A 25,817-nucleotide genomic window follows, 5' to 3' on the forward strand; every position below is an offset into this window, starting at 1 on the left:
TATGGCCTTTCCATCCCAGTAAGGAGAATGAAAGGATGTTTAAGTAATTAGAATAAATCAAACAGATGTTCCTTTTGGTGTGTTTGCGATTACTTTATAATTAACTAATGGGCTTCATAGCAGTCACTTTTATGTGCATCTAATGGCTACATAATGATATCGCCTGTTCTGTGGCTACATTATAGCAGAGATGGAGGCTAATGAACTTTGGGTCTATATCTTGTCACCTTTACAATCAAGAGGCACATCCTGAGTGGCAGTGACCAGCAGAGGGCTTGGGTATCTGATGCCTCCCCAAGCATATTTCTTTAGTTCTTGAATGTGGAAAACCTGATGGCCCACTGAGAAGAACTTCATGGCAACTAGGGAGGCTTTACTGCTGGGTGTGGTGTGTGAATTCCCCCATATCTCATTTATTTCTTAACTTCCCTACAGAGTGAAAAACAGCTTAATGGTCAGAGCTATGTGGACCTAAGCAGCCTTATTTCCTTTAACATCCTTCTCTTAAAAAAATGTGCCAGGTACAGCAGCAGGAATTTGGGGGTTAACAGGCTCAGTGCTACCCACTTGCCCCGCTCTGTCCCCTAGTAGGCTGGAGGAAGGTTACCCACTGCAGTCTCTTACTGCAGATAGAAGATGGATCAAGGCATTAAGACAGGGCTCACAGCATTGACTTTGTAATGAGTCAGTAATGAGTCTGTGCTGATGATTTCTGATGTTCCTCTGATAGGTGTTTTCAGCTTCCCAAACTCTGGCACACCACTATAGCTGTGAAAGGGAGGTTGAAGAACCATAGACCATGGTCCTTCCCCAGAGCCATGGTGATAGGTGATGCTCTCTTCTCCCCCAGTTCTCTTTCTTGGTTTCTCTCTCTCTCTCACTCTCTCTCTCCCTCTCACTCGCTCACTCTCGCTCTCGCTCTCTCTTTCCTACCCAACTCATAAGGCATTATGTACCACATCCATCAATCAGTGACTATTCAGACTGCTGCTTCAAGATGTGGAGGTGTCCAAATGAAATCAGTGTCCTAGCAGGGCCCCATTCAACCCAGTTGAATGTTGGAAGTCTGGGCATCCGAGGCTTGAGCTCTCACCTTCTGCTCCCTTCTTTACCTGTCATCTATCTGGTTGTCAGAAATAAAGGAGCAATCTTCAGATGCTGTCCCTATTCAGGATTCATATCCATAGTGGCCAAAGTCAAATGACCTGGGTTCAAGCCTCAGCTCTCTCCCCAGTAAGCTCATTGACCTCAGCGAGTTTATTCTCTCTGAACCTCATCCCTTGTAGAAGAAGAAAGACAACAAACAGACTGACTTCCCAGGGCCTGTTTACTTACTCAACAAATATTTGAGTTCTGTACTACGAGGCACACTCAGGATATAAATCAATGAATGCATCAAAGGCCGCTGCTCTCACTGAGGAAGGGAGAATACTGTAGACAGAGGTGACCAGGGTTAAGGAGAAAATCGAAACGGAGCAGAGGCCTGGAAAAGGCCCCTGTGCCCACTCATGGGAAGAATTGCTGCCATGCAGAAGAGCATGCTGGGTGCAACCAGATAACACAGCTGACACCAAAGCTGTCGGAGCAAAGGAAAGAATAAAAGGATGAGGGTCCTGAGGACTTCCTTTGAGTCCCCAAACCAAGCTGTGCCTGAAGGGGCTTCTTCCTTCTTCCTTCCTACGTTATTTGTAGCTCTTTAAGCCAGCTTCCCAGCATTCCATACTTTCCTTTAGCCACAGTCTCTGTCACAGATATCTGATGAGACAAAGTCACAAGTGTGGTCACAATATGTGTCATGGTTGGAGAGGTGGCTCTGGGGCTTTTGCAGAGGATCCTATTTTGTTCCAGCATCCCACAGTTGCCTGGAACTCCAGCTCCAGGTGGTCCAGCACCCCTTCTTTCCAGCCTCCCTGTGCGCTGCACTCATGGACACAATCCCACACACAGACACGTGATTAAAAATAAAATAAGGGGCGCCAGAGAACCGGACAGCTTCTGGGACGGGCAGAAGCACAGAGCCGCTGAGGCAGCACCCTTGGCGGGCCGCAGACAGCCGGCCACCATCCGGACCAGAGGACAGGTGTCTGCCTGGCTCGGGAGGCGGCCTCAGCCTCAGGAGCATCGGTCACCATCTTGGTTCCAGGACTCCCTGGAACTTAGGATTTTAGTCTGCACAGGTGAGAGTCTGCACCACAGAAGCTGACAGCTTCTGGGAACTGCCAAAGCAACACAGCTTCTGAGAGAGGCCCTGTTTTGGGCCTTCTTCTTCGACCAGGAGGAGGTCCAAAAACAAGATATCTGCGCACCTTCCCTGTAAGAGAGCTTGCCAGCAGAGAGTGCTCTGAGCACTGAAACTCAGAGGAGAGAATCTGTCTCCCAGGTCTGCTGAGAGACGGTAACAGAATCACCAGAAGAACAATCTCTAAACAGAGTCAACTATAACTACTAACTCCAGAGATTACCAGATGGCGAAAGGTAAACGTAGGAATCCTACTAACAGGACCAAGACCACTCACCATCATCAGAACCCAGCACTCCCACTTCGCCCAGTCCAGGGCACCCCAACACACCCGAAAACCTAGACCTAGATTTAAAAGCATATCTCATGATGATGGTAGAGGACATCAAGAAGGACTTTAATAAATCACTTAAAGAAATACAGGAGAACACTGCTAAAGAGTTACAAGTCCTTAAAGAAAAACAGGAAAACACAATCAAACAGGTAGAAGTCCTTACAGAAAAAGAGGAAAAAACATACAAACAGGTGATGGAAATGAACAAAACCATACTAGACCTAAAAAGGGAAGTAGAAACAATAAAGAAAACTCAAAGTGAGGCAACACTGGAGATAGAAACCCTAGGAAAGAAATCTGGAACCATAGATTTGAGCATCAGCAACAGAATACAAGAGATGGAAGAGAGAATCTCAGGTGCAGAAGATTCCATAGAGAACATCGGCACAACAATCAAAGAAAATGGAAAATGCAAAAAGATCCTAACTCAAAATATCCAGGAAATCCAGGACACAATGAGAAGACCAAACCTACGGATAATAGGAGTGGATGAGAATGAAGATTTTCAACTCAAAGGACCAGCAAACATCTTCAACAAAATTATTGAAGAAAACTTCCCAAATATAAAGAAAGAGATACCTATGAACATACAAGAAGCCTACAGAACTCCAAATAGACTGGACCAGAAAAGAAATTCCTCCCGACACATAATAATCAGAACAACAAATGCACTAAATAAAGATAGAATACTAAAAGCGGTAAGGGAAAAAGGTCAAGTAACATACAAAGGCAAGCCTATCAGAATTACACCAGATTTTTCACCAGAGACTATGAAAGCCAGAAGAGCCTGGACAGATGTTATACAGACACTAAGAGAACACAAATTCCAGCCCAGGCTACTATACCCAGCCAAACTCTCAATTACCATAGATGGAGAAACCAAAGTATTCCACGACAAAACCAAATTCACACATTATCTCTCCACGAATCCAGCCCTTCAAAGGTTAATATCAGAAAAAAACCAATACAAGAACGGGAACAATGCCCTAGAAAAAACAAGAAGGTAATCCCTCAACAAACCTAAAAGAAGACAGCCACAAGAACAGAATGCCAACTTTAACAAAAAAAATAACAGGAAGCAACAATTACTTTTCCTTAATATCTCTTAACATCAATGGTCTCAACTCCCCAATAAAAAGACATAGACTAACAAACTGGCTACACAAACAAGACCCAACATTTTGCTGTTTACAGGAGACACATCTCAGAGAAAAAGATAGACACTACCTCAGAATAAAAGGCTGGAAAACAATTTTCCAAGCAAATGGTATGAAGAAACAAGCTGGAGTAGCCATCCTAATATCTGATAAGATTGACTTCCAACCCAAAGTCATCAAAAAAGACAAGGAGGGGCACTTTGTTCTCATCAAAGGTAAAATCCTCCAAGAGGAACTCTCAATTCTGAATATCTATGCTCCAAATACAAGGGCAGCCACATTCATTAAAGAAACTTTAGTAAAGCTCAAAGCACACATTGCACCTCACACAATAATAGTGGGAGACTTCAACATACCACTTTCACCAATGGACAGATCATGGAAACAGAAACTAAACAGGGACACACTGAAACTAACAGAAGTGATGAAACAAATGGATCTGACAGATATCTACAGAACATTTTATCCTAAAACAAAAGGATATACCTTCTTCTCAGCACCTCATGGTACCTTCTCCAAAATTGACCACATAATAGGTCACAAAACAGGCCTCAACAGATTCAAAAATATTGAAATTGTCCCATGTATCCTATCAGATCACCATGCACTAAGGCTGATCTTCAATAACAAAAAAAAATAACAGAAAGCCAACACTCACGTGGAAACTGAACAACACTCTTCTCAATGATACCTTGGTCAAGGAAGGAATAAAGAAAGAAATTAAAGACTTTTTAGAGTTTAATGAAAATGAAGCCACAACGTACCCAAACCTTTGGGACACAATGAAAGCATTTCTAAGAGGGAAACTCATAGCTCTGAGTGCCTCCATGAAGAAATGGGAGAGAGCACATACTAGCAGCTTGACAACACATCTAAAAGCTCTAGAAAAAAAGGAAGCAAATTCACCCAAGAGGAGTAGACGGCAGGAAATAATCAAACTCAGGGGTGAAATCAACCAAGTGGAAACAAGAAGACCTATTCAAAGAATTAACCAAACGAGGAGTTGGTTCTTTGAGAAAATCAACAAGATAGATAAACCCTTAGCTAGACTCACTAGAGGGCACAGAGACAAAATCCTAATTAACAAAATCAGAACTGAAAAGGGAGACATAACAACAGATCCTGAAGAAATCCAAAACACCATCAGATCCTTTTACAAAAGGCTATACTCAACAAAACTGGAAAACCTGGACGAAATGGACAAATTTCTGGACAGATACCAGGTGCCAAAGTTGAATCAGGATCAAGTTGACCTTCTAAACAGTCCCATATCCCCTAAAGAAATAGAAGCAGTTATAAATAGTCTCCCAGCCAAAAAAAGCCCAGGACCAGACGGGTTTAGTGCAGAGTTCTATCAGACCTTCAAAGAAGATCTAATTCCAGTTCTGCACAAACTTTTTCACAAGATAGAAGTAGAAAGTACTCTACCCAACTCATTTTATGAAGCCACTATTACTCTGATACCTAAACCACAGAAAGATCCAACAAAGATAGAGAACTTCAGACCAATTTCTCTTATGAATATCGATGCAAAAATCCTCAATAAAATTCTTGCTAACCGAATCCAAGAACACATTAAAGCAATCATCCATCCTGACCAAGTAGGTTTTATTCCAGGAATGCAGGGATGGTTTAATATACGAAAATCCATCAATGTAATCCACTATATAAACAAACTCAAAGACAAAAACCACATGATCATCTCGTTGGATGCAGAAAAAGCATTTGACAAGATCCAACACCCATTCATGATAAAAGTTCTGGAAAGATCAGGAATTCAAGGCCCATACCTAAACATGATAAAAGCAATCTACAGCAAACCAGTAGCCAACATCAAAGTAAATGGAGAGAAGCTGGAAGCAATCCCACTAAAATCAGGGACTAGACAAGGCTGCCCACTTTCTCCCTACCTTTTCAACATAGTACTTGAAGTATTAGCCAGAGCAATTCGACAACAAAAGGAGATCAAGGGGATACAAATTGGAAAGGAGGAAGTCAAAATATCACTTTTTGCAGATGATATGATAGTATATATAAGTGACCCTAAAAATTCCACCAGAGAACTCCTAAACCTGATAAACAGCTTCGGTGAAGTAGCTGGATATAAAATTAACTCAAACAAGTCAATGGCCTTTCTCTACACAAAGAATAAACAGGCTGAGAAAGAAATTAGGGAAACAACACCCTTCTCAATAGTCACAAATAATATAAAATATCTCGGCGTGACTCTAACTAAGGAAGTGAAAGATCTGTATGATAAAAACTTCAAGTCTCTGAAGAAAGAAATTAAAGAAGATCTCAGAAGATGGAAAGATCTCCCATGCTCATGGATTGGCAGGATCAATATTGTAAAAATGGCTATCTTGCCAAAAGCAATCTACAGATTCAATGCAATCCCCATCAAAATTCCAACTCAATTCTTCAACGAATTAGAAAGGGCAATCAGCAGATTCATCTGGAATAACAAAAAACCTAGGATAGCAAAAACTCTTCTCAAGGATAAAAGAACCTCTGGTGAAATCACCATGCCCGACCTAAAGATGTACTACAGAGCAATTGTGATAAAAACTGCATGGTACTGGTATAGTGACAGACAAGTAGACAAATGGAACAGAATTGAAGACCCAGAGATGAACCCACACACCTATGGACATTTGATCTTTGACAAGGGAGCTAAAACCATGCAGTGGAAAAAAGACAGCATTTTCAACAAATGGTGCTGGCACAACTGGCTGTTATCATGTAGAAGATTTCGAATTGATCCAGTACTATCTCCTTGTACTAAGGTCAAATCTAAGTGGATTAAGGATCTCCACATAAAACCAGAGACACTGAAACTTATAGAGGAGAAAGTAGGGAAAAGCCTTGAAGATATGGGCACAGGGGAAAAATTCCTGAACAGAACAGCAATGGCTTGTGCTGTAAGATCGAGAATTGACAAATGGGACCTAATGAAACTCCAAAGTTTCTGCAAGGCAAAAGACACCGTCAATAAGACAAAGAGACCACCAACTGATTGGGAAAGGATCTTTACCTATCCTAAATCAGATAGGGGACTAATATCCAACATATATAAAGAACTCAAGAAGGTGGACTTCAGAAAATCAAATAACCCCATTAAAAAATGGGGCTCAGAACTGAACAAAGAATTCTCACCTGAGGAATACCGAATGGCAGAGAAGCACCTGAAAAAATGTTCAACATCCTTAATCATCAGGGAAATGCAAATCAAAACAACCCTGAGATTCCACCTCACACCAGTCAGAATGGCTAAGATCAAAAATTCAGGTGACAGCAGATGCTGGCGTGGATGTGGAGAAAGAGGAACACTCCTCCATTGTTGGTGGGAGTGCAGGCTTGTACAACCACTCTGGAAATCAGTCTGGCGGTTCCTCAGAAAATTGGACATAGTACTACCGGAGGATCCAGCAATACCTCTCCTGGGCATATATCCAGAAGATGCCCCAACTGGTAAGAAGGACACATGCTCCACTATGTTCATAGCAGCCTTATTTATAATAGCCAGAAGCTGGAAAGAACCCAGATGCCCCTCAACAGAGGAATGGATACAGAAAATGTGGTACATCTACACAATGGAGTACTACTCAGCTATTAAAAAGAATGAATTTATGAAATTCCTAGCCAAATGGATGGACCTGAAGGGCATCATTCTGAGTGAGGTAACACATTCACAAAGGAACTCACACAATATGTACTCACTGATAAGTGGATATTTGCCCAAAACCTAGGATACCCAAGATATAAGATACAATTTCCTAAACACATGAAACTCAAGAAAAATGAAGACTGAAGTGTGGACACTATGCCCCTCCTTAGAAGTGGGAACAAAACACCCTTGGAAGGAGTTACAGAGACAAAGTTTGGAGCTGAGATGAAAGGATGGACCATGTAGAGACTGCCTTATCCAGGGATCCACCCCATAATCAGCATCCAAACTCTGACACCATTGCATACACTAGCAAGATTTTATCGAAAGGACCCAGATGTAGCTGTCTCTTGTGAGACTATGCCGGGGCCTAGCAAACACAGAAGTGGATGCCCACAGTCAGCTAATGGATGGATCACAGGGCTCCCAATGGAGGAGCTAGAGAAAATACCCAAGGAGCTAAAGGGATCTGCAACCCTATAGGTGGAACAACATTATGAACTAACCAGTACCCCGGAGCTCTTGACTCTAGCTGCATATGTATCAAAAGATGGCCTAGTCGGCCATCACTGGAAAGAGAGGCCCATTGGACACACAAACTTTATATGCCCCAGAACAGGGGAACGCCAGGGCCAAAAAGGGGGAGTTGATGGGTAGGGGAGTGGGGGTGGGTGGGTATGGGGGACTTTTGGTATAGCATTGGAAATGTAAATGAGCTAAATACCTAATAAAAAATGGAAAGAAAAATAAAATAAAATAAAATAAGGAACTGGAAGCACAGCCCTATAATTATGAGAATGTTGTGCTCTTCCAGAGGACCCAGCACCCCTGCATGATGGCTCACAACAACCCAAACCTGTAGTTCCAAGGGATGTGATGCCCTCCCCTGACCTCTTCAGGTGCTAGGTACACACATGGTACACATACACGCAGGCAAAATACTCAAGCACATAAAATAAGTAAATCTAAAATTTTCTCAATATAAAATATCTTTTTAAAAATCCTTTCTGTCTGTATTTCTCTCTTCTTAAAGAGTAAAGGCACATGACCTCAATTGGAGGTGATGTGCACGTAGGTGTGAGACCCGCCTGGTTTCAAAGCTGAGTTCCTCGTGTTTGTTTCTAGAGAGGCAGGGCTGAGAGAGCCCAGTCCAGACTCACTGAGAAGTCAGCTGCTCGTCATGAGAGCACTTTTGGCTGCCACCTTAAAACTGTGGGTTTCTTTATTAATTACTCCTTAGAGTATGAAGCCCACATCTTTTGTTAAAATTATGAAACCATCTAGTCACCTGACAATGGAAATAACGCCTCCAAAGTGCGTGTGTTGTAACAATCCTTCATCTGTTTCCTGAGCAGTATATTCACGCCTGTGACTGTTGAGCAGGCAAGGATATCAGAGCTGGGTGATTAATGGAGCCTCTGCCAGCTTCCACAGCCAGGGGCAGGCTGGGAGAGGGAAGCAAAGCCTACCTCTATCAAGAACAGATTATTAATAATTTCATTCCCTTCCGAACAGCCATGATCATTAATCTATTGTGAGCCTCACATCCTACAAACCCGAAGCCTTGACTCAATGCAATGTAGTCCACCAGAGCCCTGGGGAATCTCTGTTACACTATGCAGGTGTTACCAATCCCCAGTCCAGATTAAAAGCAGAGGAAAATTCTTCTGTGGGGGTTGAGAACTTTTAAAGCAAACATGTCTGTGTCTATGAAAGCTGGATTTTGCTCCACAGTATCTTCTGACCTTAGAACATGAGGACCAGATTTGCCCTTTGATAAGCTATGGGTGTGCACAGAATGGCTGGTGAATAAGACTCATCTCATGCATCACTCACGTTTTAATTCCATGTTCTTGGAGCTAGAACATTCCATGTGAAGATTTACGTGTTGAGGAAGGGAAACACTCAGAGGTAACTGGGCCAAAATGGTGGTATCCCAAAGAGCAGAGAAGAGCAGCCAAGGGACCCCAGAGCATATCTTCAGATTCTCACTCTAAGATTGAGAAAAGGAAGCCTAGCGGGTGGTGTGCATATGTTAAATGGGGAACTAGAAGTGTTACACAGATCACACCTGGAACCTGCCACATAGCCACCATATGGGTCATACCTTGGATCATATCAGTTGTCCAGTTCTACAGTGTCTTCCAATAGTAGTCACCATGGTTCACGGGGAGTCAGAGCCAAGGGAACTGCCAAGGTGGAGGTCTAGGGAGATGAGAGCAAAGGGCTAGATTTGGGCTGAGGAAGAAGCATTAGAGACTATCTGGTTTCTGATACTGTGGTTAAAACCCCTGACCAAAAATAACTTGAGGAAGAAAGGATTTATTACATCTTGTAGGTTAAAAAAAAAATCCAACATGAAAGGAAGTCAGGTCAGGAACTCAGGCAAGAATCTGGAGACAGGAACTGAAGCAGAGACCATGAAGGAATGCTGTACACTGGCTTACTCAACACAGCTTGCTCAACCTGCTTTCTAACCCAGGACCACTTGCCCAGGGGTAGTGTCAGTAGGGTGTGCCCTCACATCAGCTGTTAATCAAGGAAATATCCCCACCAGTATGCCTACAGGTCAGCCTTATGAAAGCATTTTCTGTTGAAGTTTCCTCATTACAGATGACATTACTTTGTGTCAAGTTGACAAGAACACTAACCAGCGCAGTACCTGTGCGTGTGGGGAAGCACAGTTGGAGGGCTGAGATTTCCTTACTAAGCAGGACTTTAATTTACATGGTAATTTGCATAGGAGCACTGGGTAGTATAGATCTGTGAAGGGACCAGGTGCTCTGGTTTTAGAGTGCCTAGGTAAATGCCTAGAACTCACTTCTTATTAACAGCAGACAGAGCAATACAACAAATTACAAGGGATAATAATGGGGACAGACATATAAGTCAGGCCACTAGGACACCTCTAGGTACAGCATCACCACCAGCAGCTGGCCTTCTGTTCCCTAAGCTACTCCTTGCTTGGCTAGATGGCCAAGGAGCCTGGGGCAGCTCAAATGACAGCTGAACTCCAGACACTTCTGATTGAATGGAGGGCAAACAGGCCCTGCCTTTGTTCTTGTTAATCTAAATTGAATCTAGGCAGGGAAAGATTGCAGGACAGAAGTGAAAAGCCAGCTGCATTTCAGTTACTCTGATCAGAATAGAAATGATGGGAGAGGCTTCCAGAAGGATAGCCAGTGCCATGCATATAGTTATCTCCTTTGTGGGCATGACAAAGTAGAGATGACTTTATAATGCTGAAACTTGAAACTTTAGCCACTGGCAGTCCCACTAAGGATGAAGGGGGACTCACATTCCTGTCTATCTTTTGTTTAGAAGCCCAGGTCTCTTAGGACCAGAGGCATCTTCTGAGTGAATTTGCCTGGTCAGACACAAGAAAATGCCCATTTACCCCAGATAGTACACTGACAGACCAAAGAAACATATCAATGCACTCTAGCTCCATGAACTGATAGGTTTTCTCGGGTTTCTTATAGGAGAAGGGGTGATTTCCAGGCAGCTACGCCACCAAAATCTGTACCCCAGCCTGGACAATAACACAAAATACGGTGTGGCTTGGGGCCTGCCCCTGCCTGCTTTCCCATTCTTATGTCCCCCAGGGCCGCATGCAGCTTGGACTGGATGACACACAGTCCAGCTGAGGGAAGTGGACAATGAGCAGCTGGGCTCTCAGGTGAGGGTCATCAGCTCCCACTCTCCTTCTGTGAGAGAATGTTACTAGGCCAGTCTCTTGCTCTCATGATCACAGGTGTTCTGATTCAAGATGGCGATGGTCTTGTCATACCTTGAAGACAGCTCCATGATAGTATCCTTCTCAGGAGCAGCACCCACACACCAGTCACATGTGCCTCCAGTCAGGCAGACCATGGATGAGACTATGGCTTCTGGGCAGTAAAGATCGACATGCTGTTAAGGCGGAGGATGCTAGAAAAAGGTCAATAGTTTGAAAGCAGGCAGTTCAATCGTAGCTCTGTCAGCTGTAAAGCCTTAGTGTGGAAAGCCAGTACGTGCTGCGAGCAATCGCATGTGTGCCGCCAGTAATCTCTGAGGAGAGCCGTGTGTGCCCCGAGCAATCGCCATTATAAGATGGCGCGGGCCTCCGCTGTGCCTAACTAGTAAACAAGCCTTGTACGCAGGTGCAAGAGTGAATTCACTCCTAGTCACTCCCATTCTCGGGGTGTAATAGTGGGGTGATGGGCAAGCAACGAATCGGGAGCTGTCACGCCATATCAGGTGCTGAAACGTCACGCTGCGGGTTATAAAAGCAGCGCCATTTTTCCGGTTCGGGATCTTCCTGAGAAGCAAGCAATAAAGCTTTTGCCGCGGAAGATTCTGGTTTGTTGCGTCTTTCTTGCCGGTCGAGCGGGACGCAATACCTTAGCTCACTCCTTGGCCATTACACACAGAGAAAATTCCTAATTCCAGGACTTCATGGTCTTCATTCCAGAAATTTCCCCAAAAGCTAACCAATTTTTTTCTTTTCTAAGACTATGCAGAAAGGTATGCACATACACACACACACACACACACACACACACACACACACACACACACACGGTGGGATTGAGGAGAAACCAAGAGCCTTATCTTCCCTGGAAATTAAGCAATATTCATTCAGTCTATAGAAAAGTCGTCCATGTTTTTTTTCCATGTTAATCTAAATTAAATCTGCAAATGGAATGAGGGGCTCCTGTGACAAGAAGCCAACCTCATCTAGTAGCCTGCCCAGCGCTCAGGTGTAAGTGAGTGCCTTGGGTGAGCAGAGGTGTTATGAAGCAATGTGCTGAATTTGGGGCATGCATGTCAGTTTCAGAGGGGGCCTTTCAGACATGTTTATGTTGTTTATTTTTAATCTCTCTCTGCGTGTGTGTGTGTGTGTGTGTGTGTGTGTGTGTGTGTGTGTACACTTGTACAGAAAGAGAGCATCAGATCCCTTGGAGCTGGATTTGCATGTGATTGTGAGCTCCTCAGTATGGCTGTGGGTGTTGGGTACTGACTTCAGATCCTCTGTAAGAACAGCAGTGCTCTTAACTGTTGAGCCATCTCTCCAGCTTCAAAATCCATACAGTTGTAGACAAGAAATGTGAAGAGTTTTGTGTCTCTACCCCATCCCTACCTAACACTCTCTGCCTTGTGAATCTATTACTCAACAAGCAGAAGACTGAGGACCCTGGCTCTATTTTGATGTGAACATAGGTTTGCCAAGCCATGTGGTCCAAGATAAGGTGCCTTGAATTTTTACTAGGAGCCTCACCTCTTAATCATCTTAACTTAAGAGCATCCTTGGCTCAATCTAAACCATGTGGGAGGCTCATACCAACCATCTAGCCACAGAGGACTCAATGTGTAGATGGAAAACAAGATAATCTGTCTGGCCATGTATAGGAGGATCCAAAACGTAAGGTAGGTACTAGATAGTGGTAACAGATCTGGTAATTGGAAGAAATCGGCTGTTTAAATGTCATAACTTCTTTTTAGGACTGGCAGATAATATATAAGACAATTATTTAAATGTAAACGTCTTATACACAATTAATTTTGTAAACTTTAGTGTATATTTAAAATCATGTTTGTGTGTGTCTGTATCGGGGGTGGCAGTAGTATGTGCAGGTGACTGCAGGTACTCATGGAGCTCAGATCACTGGATCTGGAGTTAGAGACAACTGAGATCTACATGGCCTGGGTGCTGGGAACCAAACTAAGGTCCTATGCAAGAACAGTACATTCTCTTAACTGCTAAATCCCCATTTTATTAAGTATGTCCTGTGCAACATTGTGGGCATATGTATGCTCAAAATAATTAGCTATTTAATATCCAAAGTCAATGTGCCTTTCATAGTTATTTTCTTGTTGCTGTGCAACTTATCATAACCATAGCAACTTATAACAGAGTTTAATTTGGGGCTCACAGTTCCAAGTGGTTGAAGTTTGAGACCATCATGATGGCAACAGGCATGCAGGCATGCTGCTGGGGCAGTAGCTGAGAGTTTGTATCTGTTATACAAGCATAAGGTAGACACAGCTAACTGGGAATGTCATGGGTTCTTGAAATGCTAAAGCCCTGACCCAGTGACACACCTTTTCCATCCAATCATGGCACACCTTCTAACTCTTCTCAAACAGTTTCAGCATCTAAGAACCAAATATTCAAATATATGAACTCATGAGAGCCACTCTCATCCAAACCACCACAGTGCCGGTATGGTTTCATGGTGGCCATAGGCAGATGAGTGGCTTCTTGTACGTAAAATACAGAGAGTTACAGTCCCAGTACATTTTTGGCATGCAAGCTGAGATTGCTGAAGTTTTTTTTAATTATTAATTTACTTAATCACTGCATCCAAGCCTCCACTTTGTAAGTGAGCCCATAGTAGTTACTTTTCTCTTTCTGTGATAAAACACCATGAACAAGGCAACTCATGGAAGGAGGCATTTATTTGAGCTTCTGCTCTGGAGGGCTAAGAGTGGGGATGCATGGCAGCAAGAAGCAGGCATGGTGGCAGGTGAAGGAAGCTAAGAGCTCACATGCTCAAATGCAACTGTGAAGCACAGAGAGGCAACTGGATGTGGAATGAGACTATATATGCTCAAAGCCCATTCCAATGACATACTGTCTCCAGGGTGCCACAACTCCTAAACTTCCATAAACAGAGCCACCAACTGGAGATGAAATGTTCAAATATCCACATCTTTGGAGAGCATTCTTATTCAAACCACCATGGGCCACGACTGGAATCCTATCTTTCTCAAAGTCTGCTTCTGAGTCTTCCCTAAGACTATTACTTAAAGGCATAGCTGCACCTCAGTGACTTCAGTTGTCCCTACAGGGCAGCTTACTCCTGAGCAAAGCTAGGAGTCAGGGTTTCTTGGCTTTGGTTCAATTTTTGTTGGGCACAATGCCTGTAAGTCTCCACATCCTTGTCTATATACTGGGATTGTTAATTCTTTCTTTCTTTGTCTCATAGCTAGCCAGGAACACATGAGAAAATTGGCAAAAATATTCACTGGATTGTAATGTAGTTTATATCAGTGTCAAAGTATACATTGGTAAGATCGTTGATTTGCATTGAGCAGAAACACTGTGTGTTGCATCTTTCTCCTCTTTGGGAGTAATCCCGTCTGCAAACTGGGCATCCTCTCAAGATGCTGTGTCTTTCTGGTACTCCAGTATTGGTGCAGGCATGGGGAGATGGCCAGCTGTATCAGAAGCATGGCATCGCTACCCCAGCCATTTCCAGACAGATTTCTACTACTCGATGACTGCCATTTGATTCACAGTTCAGGCAAGCAGCACACCAGTGCACCATTGATCAAAGCATCTTTACCTCATAAGTTTCTAAGAGAAATAAAAGACAAAGGATATAGGTTGCCACAAGTGGGTGTAATTTAGACTAGTTCATTTCAATTGATTTAGAGTATAGATGCACCATTATATCCTACAATTTTAACAGTGAACTCAGTAGATGATTCCTTGACCTATGACATGTGTGTCAAATCTTTTGTTTTTGCTGATCCAGTGATAGGCAGATGCCTACTAGAACATCATAATCCAGGTTGTCCATCAATCCCCACACTCCACTACACTCTCTTGAGGACACAGCCAGAGTTCAGTCAAGGTCTCCATGTAGACACTGAAAGCCAATCAGCTATGCTGGAGGTGGTGACAGCTATAGTCATCAGAGTTCTGGAGCATCAATGACCCACAGCTAAAGTTGACTCACAATTCACTCTTCCTGGACCAGAACTTATGATTGCTGAGCCTTGGTTTTCATTTAAGTCCAATAATTAGATTTCTATCAGAAGAAGCATTCAGAGCTTCATAACATCCAACTTCATCTCAGGAGATGATGCTGCTGCCACTGACCTACCAACACTAGCTCTCCATGGAGGTTGCAAGTCTACCTCATCATGCCCAGTTAGCCAGTTTCCCTGTGAGGTCACAGAATGTCTCTCTTACAGTCATGCCTGTAAGACTAGGCTAAGATATATTAAGCACAGATGTGGACCAGATTAAGAAGTAAGAAGAGGGAAGCAGATGCCTTGTGAACTGGGTAGTTTTAATATCTATGGCCATTTGTAGTACAGCAATGCCAGATTCTAACCTCATAGTCCACAGACTGGGGAGGCCCTGGTGTTATCATCACCTACTTAGCCATTCATTGACAGTCCTCTCCAAATCTCATTCTGCTCCCCTGCAGGTTAGTCACAAGGGCATTACAGGGACAGTTTTAATTTTTAGAAGGTATAGAAAATGTTGCCCCTTCCAGAGAAAGTGCTTAGTGACCACGCCCATATAGATAGGTCTTGGTCTTTAAGCCACAGGTACCATCTTAGCTCCACTAGGAGGTGACTGATGTTGACACATAGTCACCCATGGTGAAAGGGATTAGGTACCCCAGGATCTACAAGAAGTATAGTAACTGAGCAGCTAGGAGCTCTTCCAGAACTGAACTGGAATCAGAAACATTAGAGTTCTGGCTTGGACCCAGCTCTGTGTCAATCAACACTGCCTCTTTTCTTACCCTCGTTGTCTTTGTCTGCATAAGCTGGCAGTGAGATGCTTTAGCAGGGCTTCTTCACACATTTGCTTAAGAACATGCTGAACACTTCTAGTGATGTAGTACTGATTACACAGGTGACACAAACTCCCCTGCTGCAAAATGAATGCCATATCACACACACTAGGATCTGATTTTAAATAGGGAAGACTGGGCCTTTCCATTGAAAGGGTATCACTTCCTGTATTTCTTCTCCTTCTAACCAACATGGCAAAAAGAGAGCAGCCATCCATTTAAAAATCAAACAGTTACGTGAAAAAGCGACCCTTCCCGCAAACCAAAACCAATAATGGTTACACCTACCCCGGTACTAGTTTGATTATTGATCTATTTGGTAATGCTGGATTAAGTCAAGAGAAGGCGTTCTTAAAAATAAGTTACTGAACTGCAGGCTAAGGAAGAAGAATCACTTGAGTACTAGAGTTCACATTTGTCCTTGTAAGAGGGAAGCAGAAACAAATAAGACTACAAAAGCCATGGTGGAAGTAAAACTGAGAAAGTGCTGTGGAGATAGAAACCAAGGTATGCAGTTCAAAAATCTGGAGAAGGTAGAGAGACTTACTCTTCTTTGTACCTTGGCAAGAGACAGAAAGCACAGCATTACTATTACCCTGTCTAAATGATCATTCCTGGAAAGCTGGGTCTGAAATGGATTAATTAGAACTGCAGTGATACATAGAGGATAGAATGTAGCAAGCCTAGAGACTAATTACAAATTGTCTTGGGTTATATTTAGTGCCCTAAAAAGGCATTGTTGCCTACCTCTGTGAAACCTACATTCTGAGTCTGGCAGATAAAACTAAACCTGGCATTCTGATAAACAGATAAAAACATTTGGAATGTGTTAACCAAATGCTATTCCTCACCAAAGAGCTAAGAATGCTGTCAGATCACATCAAGGACCTAAAGCTGAGATTTCTCCACTGTGCTGTAACCGCCTACCTAATGTTTCCACCAATGTATTTCAAAAGCACTTTGACTTATAACTTTTCTCTGTTCTGTTGACATCATGAAACTACTTCTACATTGGAACATAGAATTTGAGGTGACCTAAATCTGTGTTTCTGGGTCCTGGTCATTCATTGTCTCCAGATTAAATGAGGTGAAAGCTGTGCTTTTTTGTATGGACACCAATAAAATGAATTTTAGACTTCTTGTCTTCAAACTGAAAAGGAAACTTATGCATGTTTTTACAGTCATAAAATATCTATAAATTCATTGCTGTGATTTGTAGGAAATTAACTCAACTACCAAAAATGCAGCTGCTGCATTGTATCCCTGACTGAAACAATAAGAAATCACTATTTTCTTTATTTGTACAGACTAACCCAAAGTTTAGTATGAAGAGCAATTTTAGGTTGGGTTTATTAGCAAATCAGAGTTGCTTACATATGCTTCATCAATTAATTGCATGTAGTTTTACATGAACTTCACGGTAGAGAGTGATCTCAGGCCTCTGCCTACAGTTGTTCACTAAAGCCTGAAGTTCAACCTTTCACTCCAGGTTACAGAAGTCCACTGTAGGGACAGAGGTGTGTGTCTTGAGGTTGGGATGGGGGTGGGCCTCTGGGTATTATAGCTCATCAGAAACACAACTGGTATTTCCAATTGAATATAGCTAAGTGCTTACATGAAACTGGCAAGAACACAAAGTCATTTCTTCCTCTACGCTAATGGGAACAAGCAGCAGACAGAGTTTGTCTTCCAGGTCACCCCTTGGTACCCAAACTCAAAGATCTTGCTTCCTAAAGCAGAAGCTGCAGAGAGTCAACTGCTGCCAGACGCTTCCCTGGGTGCCCTGACCTCTCTAATCTTTCCTAAAGCAGTACTAGAAATGGCTATGGCTAGAAGATAAAATGGAAGGCTGACAGGGGTGGGGCAAGGCAGTCTTCAGGACTCTGCCCTTTGGTTTGCAGGGAAGAACAAAGGAATGAGACCTTTAAAAAGGGATGGAGACACAGAGTGTGTCTGACACACACATATAAATACTATTTTTTCCCAAGCCACATCCTTATTTCCTCACCGCCTTTCTCTGTCCTGTAGACCACATAGATAGGCTGCATTGCATATGTTCATCTCAGAATTATGGGCTGAAGGGCCCTTTCCTAGAGGATGGCAGTGATGTGAGCTAGACATCTAACCCTTACTGACATAGAACTACTATATGATCTCTTCATAGTCAAAATTGACTGTGCAGAACATACAAGACTTTCTAGATTATCAAAAAGGGTCTATCTATACCCTCCTTCTTGTTAGTAGTCTTTCTCTTTCTCTCAGATGAACATCTTTATTTCTTTCTGTGTTAGACTTGAACACAGCTTTTCAAATAAAGCATTCTTTTCAGTTTTCTTAGGAGGCTGCCCCTAGCTGTCAAATATCATTTGCAAGACAGTGAACTGGGAAATCACATACTAGCCAGGACCACTAACTGGCCAAGGGCCCTCAGCCAGAGGAGCTGGGAGTCTATAGGACTAGAACTGGAGGGACGTTCAAGTTTTCCATGCATGGGTACCCTCCAGTTCTTTAAGCCTGGCAGAATCACGAGGTGCCTTTCCCATCATCATCCTGGCCACTTGCTAATCCCAAAGCATGAAAAAAGGACTTGAAACTGGGAGTTTCTTTGACAAATGTTCTTTGGGTTTTGGTGTCTTTTCTACAATGGTTAATCTCACATGTCAGTTTGAGCATAATGTGGGGAGCCCCAAGATACCCAGGTAAATGTTACTTGACAAATTGTGTCTGAGGATGCTTCTTTATTAGACTGTTGTGTGCCACTATTTCTGGAGAGACCTGACACAAAATCTATAGGGAACTAATAACAGACCAAAACAAAGATACAACAAAAGCCCAACTTCTTGAAACAATGAATTCACTAGGTCTCATTATAGGAATTAAGGTGAGGGGTTAGATACAGCATCAGGAACTACTTATACCACCCCAAGACCACTTAGCATTAGTCTATTGCTGATCATGACCTGTGGAAGCACAGAACTTACACAATTTACTGAAATTTATGAAAAGCACAATTTACTGAAATCTTAGCAGGTCAGAAACTCTTTCTGGCTACTCAATGGGTCCACACACTCTTGGTAGTCTTTAATGCTTGAAGAGGGAGAGAAGCCTTGTCTATCTGGTCCATTTCAGGGATTTTCTGAGACTTCTGAGATGATTTATACAACAGGACTGGGCCATTAGAATTAGGAAACTGTGAAATAAGTGTGGGCCTCAGGCAATCCTCCTGCCCCAGCCCTGCTGATGGCAGGTAGAGAGGAAAAGCGCTGAGAAAGACTGGGTTTTCTCTCTACCTGACCATCTTCTAGCTACCACAGTGATCCTTTCTTGCCTCTGGACTTGGATTGAGACTGGAACTTTCTTCCTTGGCTCTCCTGTTTCTCAGGAATTTGGGTTAAAGCAGAAAGTCTACCTTTGATCTTCTGGATCTTCAACTTGCTCAGTATAGATTTTGAATTTCTTAATCTCCAGTATCACAGAACATCTCCCTCTCTATCTACGGTTCTTTTCTGTATCTGTCTGCTCTATGTCTTTTCTCATCTGCCTATCTCTATTTCTATCTCTACCATTTCTACCTATCTCTACCTTCTGTCTCTGATTCTATCTGTCTTCTCTACCTCAGTATCCCTCCTGTTGGTTCTGTTTCTCTAGAGAACCGAGTCTAATGGTGTTTTCAAGATAATTACCACATCCCAAAACAAATGGGAGCAGCACCTCCAAGGCCTATAACAGATTTCCCAGTGCTTCTTTTCACAAAACTCCAATATTCTGGTGAACTTGTATCTATATTTCATAGTGTGATGCTGAGCTTTTCTTATGCTGGGAGCTTATTAAAGCAAGCAAACAAACAAAACACTGAAAAGTCATACTCAGCTAACATTCATTCCCAAGACAGTAGCCCCCAATGGCCATAATAGACACAAAACAGGCAAAGATGCTACAGGTAGTTGGAGAAGGCACAGACTGTGGATTAAAGACAAGGCCTTCTGGGAGCAGTTTTAAGGGTTGTGTTTATTATAATGGAATGAAGTCCTGGAAAGATGCTTCTTTATGCTAAAAAGATGAGTGACTGTAAGCTTTCAGGGGTAGCCCAGGAGGGAGTGCCAAGTGGTTTTTTTTTTTTTTTATTGTTATCACATAAAAATAACAAAGACCCTTGGTGGCCCTTAGCACAATTTTGCAAAGTATGCAAAATGAATAGAATTCTTACTGGATCTTTGTTATCCTTACTTTCTGTCTGTCTTTTTTCTCTTCTGTCCTATTTTCTCTTCTTTATCCTTCTATTCATTTGGTTTGGAGAGTGAGAGTCATAGGTTTGTAGGAACACATTTAATTATTTGTGCTGAGCAGAGAGGCCAACATTCTCCCAACAAAGCAACCCATGTCTCTGGCACCTCACCTGTAAGAGCCTGACTCCTGGCACTCTGAGTGTGTGGGTTTCCACACTATCTATCTTGAGATTTGGAATAGTCATCTGGAATGCTATCATGTTGGCCTCACACTGTTCTATGGGAGAGATAAGTGCCACAGAATTCTATGGGAAGCAGACTGGTCCCCCCCCGCCCTCATATTGCCCTTGTAAAACAATGGTGTTAGAATCGTTGCACAGCCCTGTTTCCTTCTGAGAGAGTAAGTTGTCCACCAGCCAGGGAAATGGGTAGCCAGACCTTCTCACAATGCTTTGCCCAAGCTATCTTCCTGAGGGCATTCTGGAAGGTACCACATATGAGTCAGACAACGACCACAACTCAGGAACAAAGTCTGTAGCCCCTTCTTTGTCTGGAAACATTGTGATAGCATTGTACTCAGTTGAATAGAGTTGTGATTTCATGATGCTAAGTTTCCACATACACCTTGGGGGAAACTCTGTCACAATTTAAAGGTCCTCAGGCGCAAACTCAAAGAGGTTGAGAAGGTTAGGGAGGATGTTGGCTGGGAGGTATTCGTTGGGGTGAAGAGAGCAGAGTTAGGCAAAGGAAGGTTTTGGCTGGGATGCTGAGCACCAGAGATGCTTTACATTGGAGTAATGGTCTGGAGCCTTTACCCTCTATTCAATTAACTGTGGGGTCAGGGCTGTTCTGAAAGAGGTAAGTCAACTTGGTCAGATGCTCTTCAACCAAGATAGTTCTCAGGGAAGAGTGAAGGGTGAAATATCTTGTCTTCTGACATGTCTTTCAATAGTTTGGAAGTCCTTTGAGGTTGAGAGGGGTTAGAGGCCGCATATCACAGTGACCCCTCCCCTTCCCTAGGCCACTGACAACATGGTAGGAGTGCTTTAGAGCAATGATCACACCTGAGCCTTTAGCTAAACATTAAAGAGAAACTATACTGTTTGGACTTTTGAGGGAAGAAAGGTAGATGGTGTCACTAGCTGAGCAAGGCAGAGTGGGTGTTTTAATGACAAGCATTGCTTTGCCTAAGCCGCTTTTTAAAAATTTCATTGTGTTTTAAATGTACCTAATAGCTACACAGACAGTCACTCCAGTTCTCCAATTAGCCTGTGTGAGAATCACCCAATCACTTCCTATTTCGCCCTCATTCCTATCAGGACATTAGTGGGCACACTTAGCACTGGACATGTGCCAAGAATTACAACTCTGACAAAAACTCATTCTCCAGAATCGAATTCCACCTAGCAGGAGCCATGCTTGCGGTCTGCTGGCAAAGAGCTTCTGGGTTAGTGGAGAACACGGGCTTTGCAGGCAAGTGATCTGAGACAAGTTACCCTCTGCTGTCAACATGGGTCACGAAGGGCTGGAGCACTTGACTGTGAGGCCTGAAGCAGGAGAGTTGTGATGTGCATAGGAAGGAATCAGCGATCACCATCATTTTGGGATACAAGGAAACAGAGGTGCCACAAGGCAGTGGAAGAAATCAGTTCTCAGCTGAAATGATGAAGGTCAAAGAGAAGAGTCTAGGTACTTTGTCTTGGGGTTTCTATTGCTACATCCTTATTCCAGGGTAAAGTCACTTTGACTAAAAACAAGTTAAGGAGGAAAGGATTTATTTGGCTTACACTTCCACATCATAGTCCATCAATGGAAGAAGTCGGGATTAAATTCAAATGTCTGGAATCTGAAGGCAAAACCTAATGCAGTAGCCATGGAGGGGTGCTGCTTACTGGCTTGCTCCACAAAGCTTGCTGAGCCCGCTTTCTCAGTACCACTAGCCCAGGGATGGCACCACTCACAGAGGGCTGCATTCACCCACATTAATTAGTAATTAAGAAAAGTTTCTACAGCTAGATCTTATGAAGGCTTATTCTTAGTTGAGGTTCCCTCCTTTCAGGTAACTCTATCTTGTGTCAAGTTGACATAAAACCAGCCAGTATAGTCACCATAAGAAGAAAGCTAGAAGATTCAGTTTGCTAGGACACTGGCTCTTTCCTGAGGTAGTGAGAGTGGGGAGTAGCAGTTTCTTCTAAACTTAAAAGCCCCAAGTATTTGTACTACAAAAGAACAATTCTAGTCAGGTCTGCAACAACCAAACCACACTGTTTCCCTGCTGTACACAGGGAGCGAGTATCTCCTGCTGACCTAGGAAGCCCACCACTGTCTTTAGACTCAACATCACAGGTACCAGGCTGAAACTTGATCCTCTGGGGTGGGAAAAGTTTTGTAAAGAACAGTAGATAATACAGTCCTCTAGTATTTTGTGCTTTGGTTTCAGTCTACCTCAACAAAACTCTTCTTCCTGCCTGATACTACTCCTTACAGGGAAAACAAGGCCTATAGTCCTGGTTGTACCATCCATTACTATCAAGCCACTAGAGACCATGCTTCCGGGGCCCTGTGGTCATAGCCCAGTCCTGTGGGAGTTGCAAAACTTTGACTAGGAAGATATCACAAATATTTGTTCATTCCAGCTAGGGCATCAGAAAAAAAAGACAATTCCACTCAAGTCTAGTATGGTGAACTAATAAGTTTACTGGATTTATGTAAGCAGAAACAGGGATGACTCAAATGCAATAAGTCATGGAAGTGGCCTATCACATCTTTGATGGTCATTTATGAAAGGTGCATCCCTATAGTATTTGCCCAACTTGTTGACAGCTCCACTAAGGAGTCTCCATTTCCCTAGCCATTGTTTGGCTCTTTTACAAACCTTGAGGCTTGTAAGTCTTATAGCTTTCAGAGTTTCAAGAGCCTCCCTCCCCCCTCTTTCTCCAGGACGAAATATTTCAGTGTGGAGGAAGTGGCTAGATAAAATTGGGGTACATTGATCAGTAGTTCTTACTATGAAGGCTGAAGGAGTGGGAGCTAGTCTGTCAGCAGAGACCTGGGCCTGAGTCAGCACCTGGTGAGCAAAAATCACATACCCAAGCCTTGGAGCCCACCAGGAAGCTAGTAGGTATGCGGATGGGGATCAGGGATGTCTTCTGCTCAGCCGTGGATTAGTGGCAAGCATGTGAGGCAGGCCAGGCCAATCTATGTTCCGGTCATGGACACACAGAAACCTCCAGGGAGAGCCTTATAGGAAAGAATAAAAGGACTTTTCTGGCCTTTGCTGAGATCCTGGGACACATAATACATGATTCCAGGGCTGGGTTCGTTTTCAACTGATGCTGCAACGTTAAGGGATTGCTACAAGTTTAATGGATTGAAGCAATATACATTTACCTTACATCGTTCTAAAGGCTGGAAGTTCTAAATGACTCTCAGGGGATAAACTCAAAGGGCCTGTGGAATGTGCCCCCTTGCAGGCTCTGGACCAGAACCCGGTCCTTGTCTAGTCTAGATTCTAGAGGCTGCCTACATTTCCAGTTTCTGGAAGCAGATGGTGATTCTAGCTCTGGTCTTTTTGTTCCTCTTCACATCTCTGCCTCTGCCTCTGGCCAACGATCTTTTGGATTATTGGCTCAATAGATGATCTCCTGTCTCAAGTCTCAGCCATACTACAGACTTATTTTTGCTTTGTGAGAGAACATATGGCAGGTTTAAGAGATAAGGATGTGGGTCTCTTTGGGAACATTTATTTAGAGTGACATCATGACTATGTCTATCTCTGAATACAATTAAGTGATACAGTCTAGTCCTTCAGGAGCATATCAGAGCCTAACACAGGTTGGTCCTCATAAGTACAGAACAGTGTGGTCTTTGGAAAGAACTCTCAGGGAAAGCATGGCAACTTCCAGGTTAGGACAGCAACCACGAGGCCACAGACTTCTACTCCAAATAATCCCTCTTTCCTTTCCCCTTTAACAGTTTGCCTCCCACAAGAGAAGCTATCAGCCATGAGTTTCTATACATGCCTTTCTACCCATAAAGGTAATATCATGGGCCTAAGTTCTGGCCAAGGGGTCTTGAGGAATTGCTAAGGGCTTTATTATTCCTTGATTAAAAAATGAAAGGAGACCAGGAATCCTCCACTCCCTCCTGCTGGTGAATATACACTAGTGTGAGTACACACTAGAGTGAGGACAAGACATGAGATTTAGTACAGATGAGATGTTCACTAGTGTGGGGATCATGGGCAATGAACCCAGGGCCTTCCGAGCTGTGAGAAACCCTTAGAACATCTTGCTTTTCTATTTGTTATCATAATATAAAGTAAAGTTAGAGCTGGATATAATCCCAGTACTAGGGAGATTGAACCAAGAGGATGGCGAGCTTGCAGCCACCCTGGGCCATGTTACAGTGACCTCACCTCTCCGAGAAAAATAAATTACATTGTTTAAGCTACTACAAGCTTTAGGGCCTTCCCATGCTATCAAATAATTCCTCAGCAGAGCAAGGAAGAAGGAGTGCTTAGCAACAATGATGGCAAGAGGCTCCCCATCTCAAGAAGATTCATGCAAGATCAATAAAAGGTTGCTATGTATGTGCTAACATCCTCAGGCAGCTATGACAAATTATCACAGACCAGTGGCTTAAAACAGCACTCTGTTCTCAGACTGCAGGCCAAGTTTGCTCCTTCCATAGGAAGAATCTGTTCGATCTCTTTTGACTTTCTAAGATACCTAAGGATTCTTTGTCTTGTAGCAACATCTCTGCCATTTCTGTGTCTGTCTTCACACAGTGTGACATCACTGGATGTAGATCCATTCTAATCCCTCTGTAGTCTCATGCTAACTTCACCACACATTCAAAGACCCCATTTTCGAATCTAATCACATTTGTAGGTCCTTGGAGGACAGAAATTGGGGGAGGGGCACTACTTAGCCACACAAACATGGGTATTTCAAGGATACTGATGGGGCACTCTGCAGATGTTTAAATCACTTAAGATGAGTTTGCAGGGATCTGAGATCCTTGCACTGGCCTGTGAAGTCAGAATCTTTACTGTTCAACAATCAGGCTTCTCTTGTGTTGTGTGTCAAGTGAGTGTGTTTTCAAGGCTAATGAAGACATGGAAATGCCAGTGAGCATTTGCAATCATAATTTCTGCTCTGTCACACACGAGAAAAGCAAACTACAAAAGGAACAGGGCCTTGAGGCATTGGCAGAGAGGTAATGGCAGTGGAGGTGCCAAAGGGTCACTGTTGAGTATCAGTCTCAATGAGCCAATGGAGATTCTCATATGCTGGGTACGGTGCAGAACAACACGAGTCTCTCTCCCTGTATCCAGCTATAGAAGCAAAGAGGGAAGGCAGGGGATGGTGGTGCAAAAGGAGCTCAAGGAAACAGAGCTTCTCTGAGTTCCCTAGCAATAAAGAGAGGGAGTCCATACCACAACAGAACTAAAGTCATTATGCCTTAAGGTTGTAACTGAAAAGCTTTCAGCCTTCACTCATGCAATCCAACAAAGGATTAGGAAATGTACTAGCCAGACCTTCTTGGATCACTATGGACCAGGTACTGCTCACAGACCTGAGAAGAGTGAAAACAGCCTGACAGCTACAGCA

This window comes from Mus musculus, chromosome 7 (genome assembly GCF_000001635.26).
Source record: "Mus musculus strain C57BL/6J chromosome 7, GRCm38.p6 C57BL/6J".
Classification (NCBI taxonomy): Eukaryota; Metazoa; Chordata; class Mammalia; order Rodentia; family Muridae; genus Mus; species Mus musculus.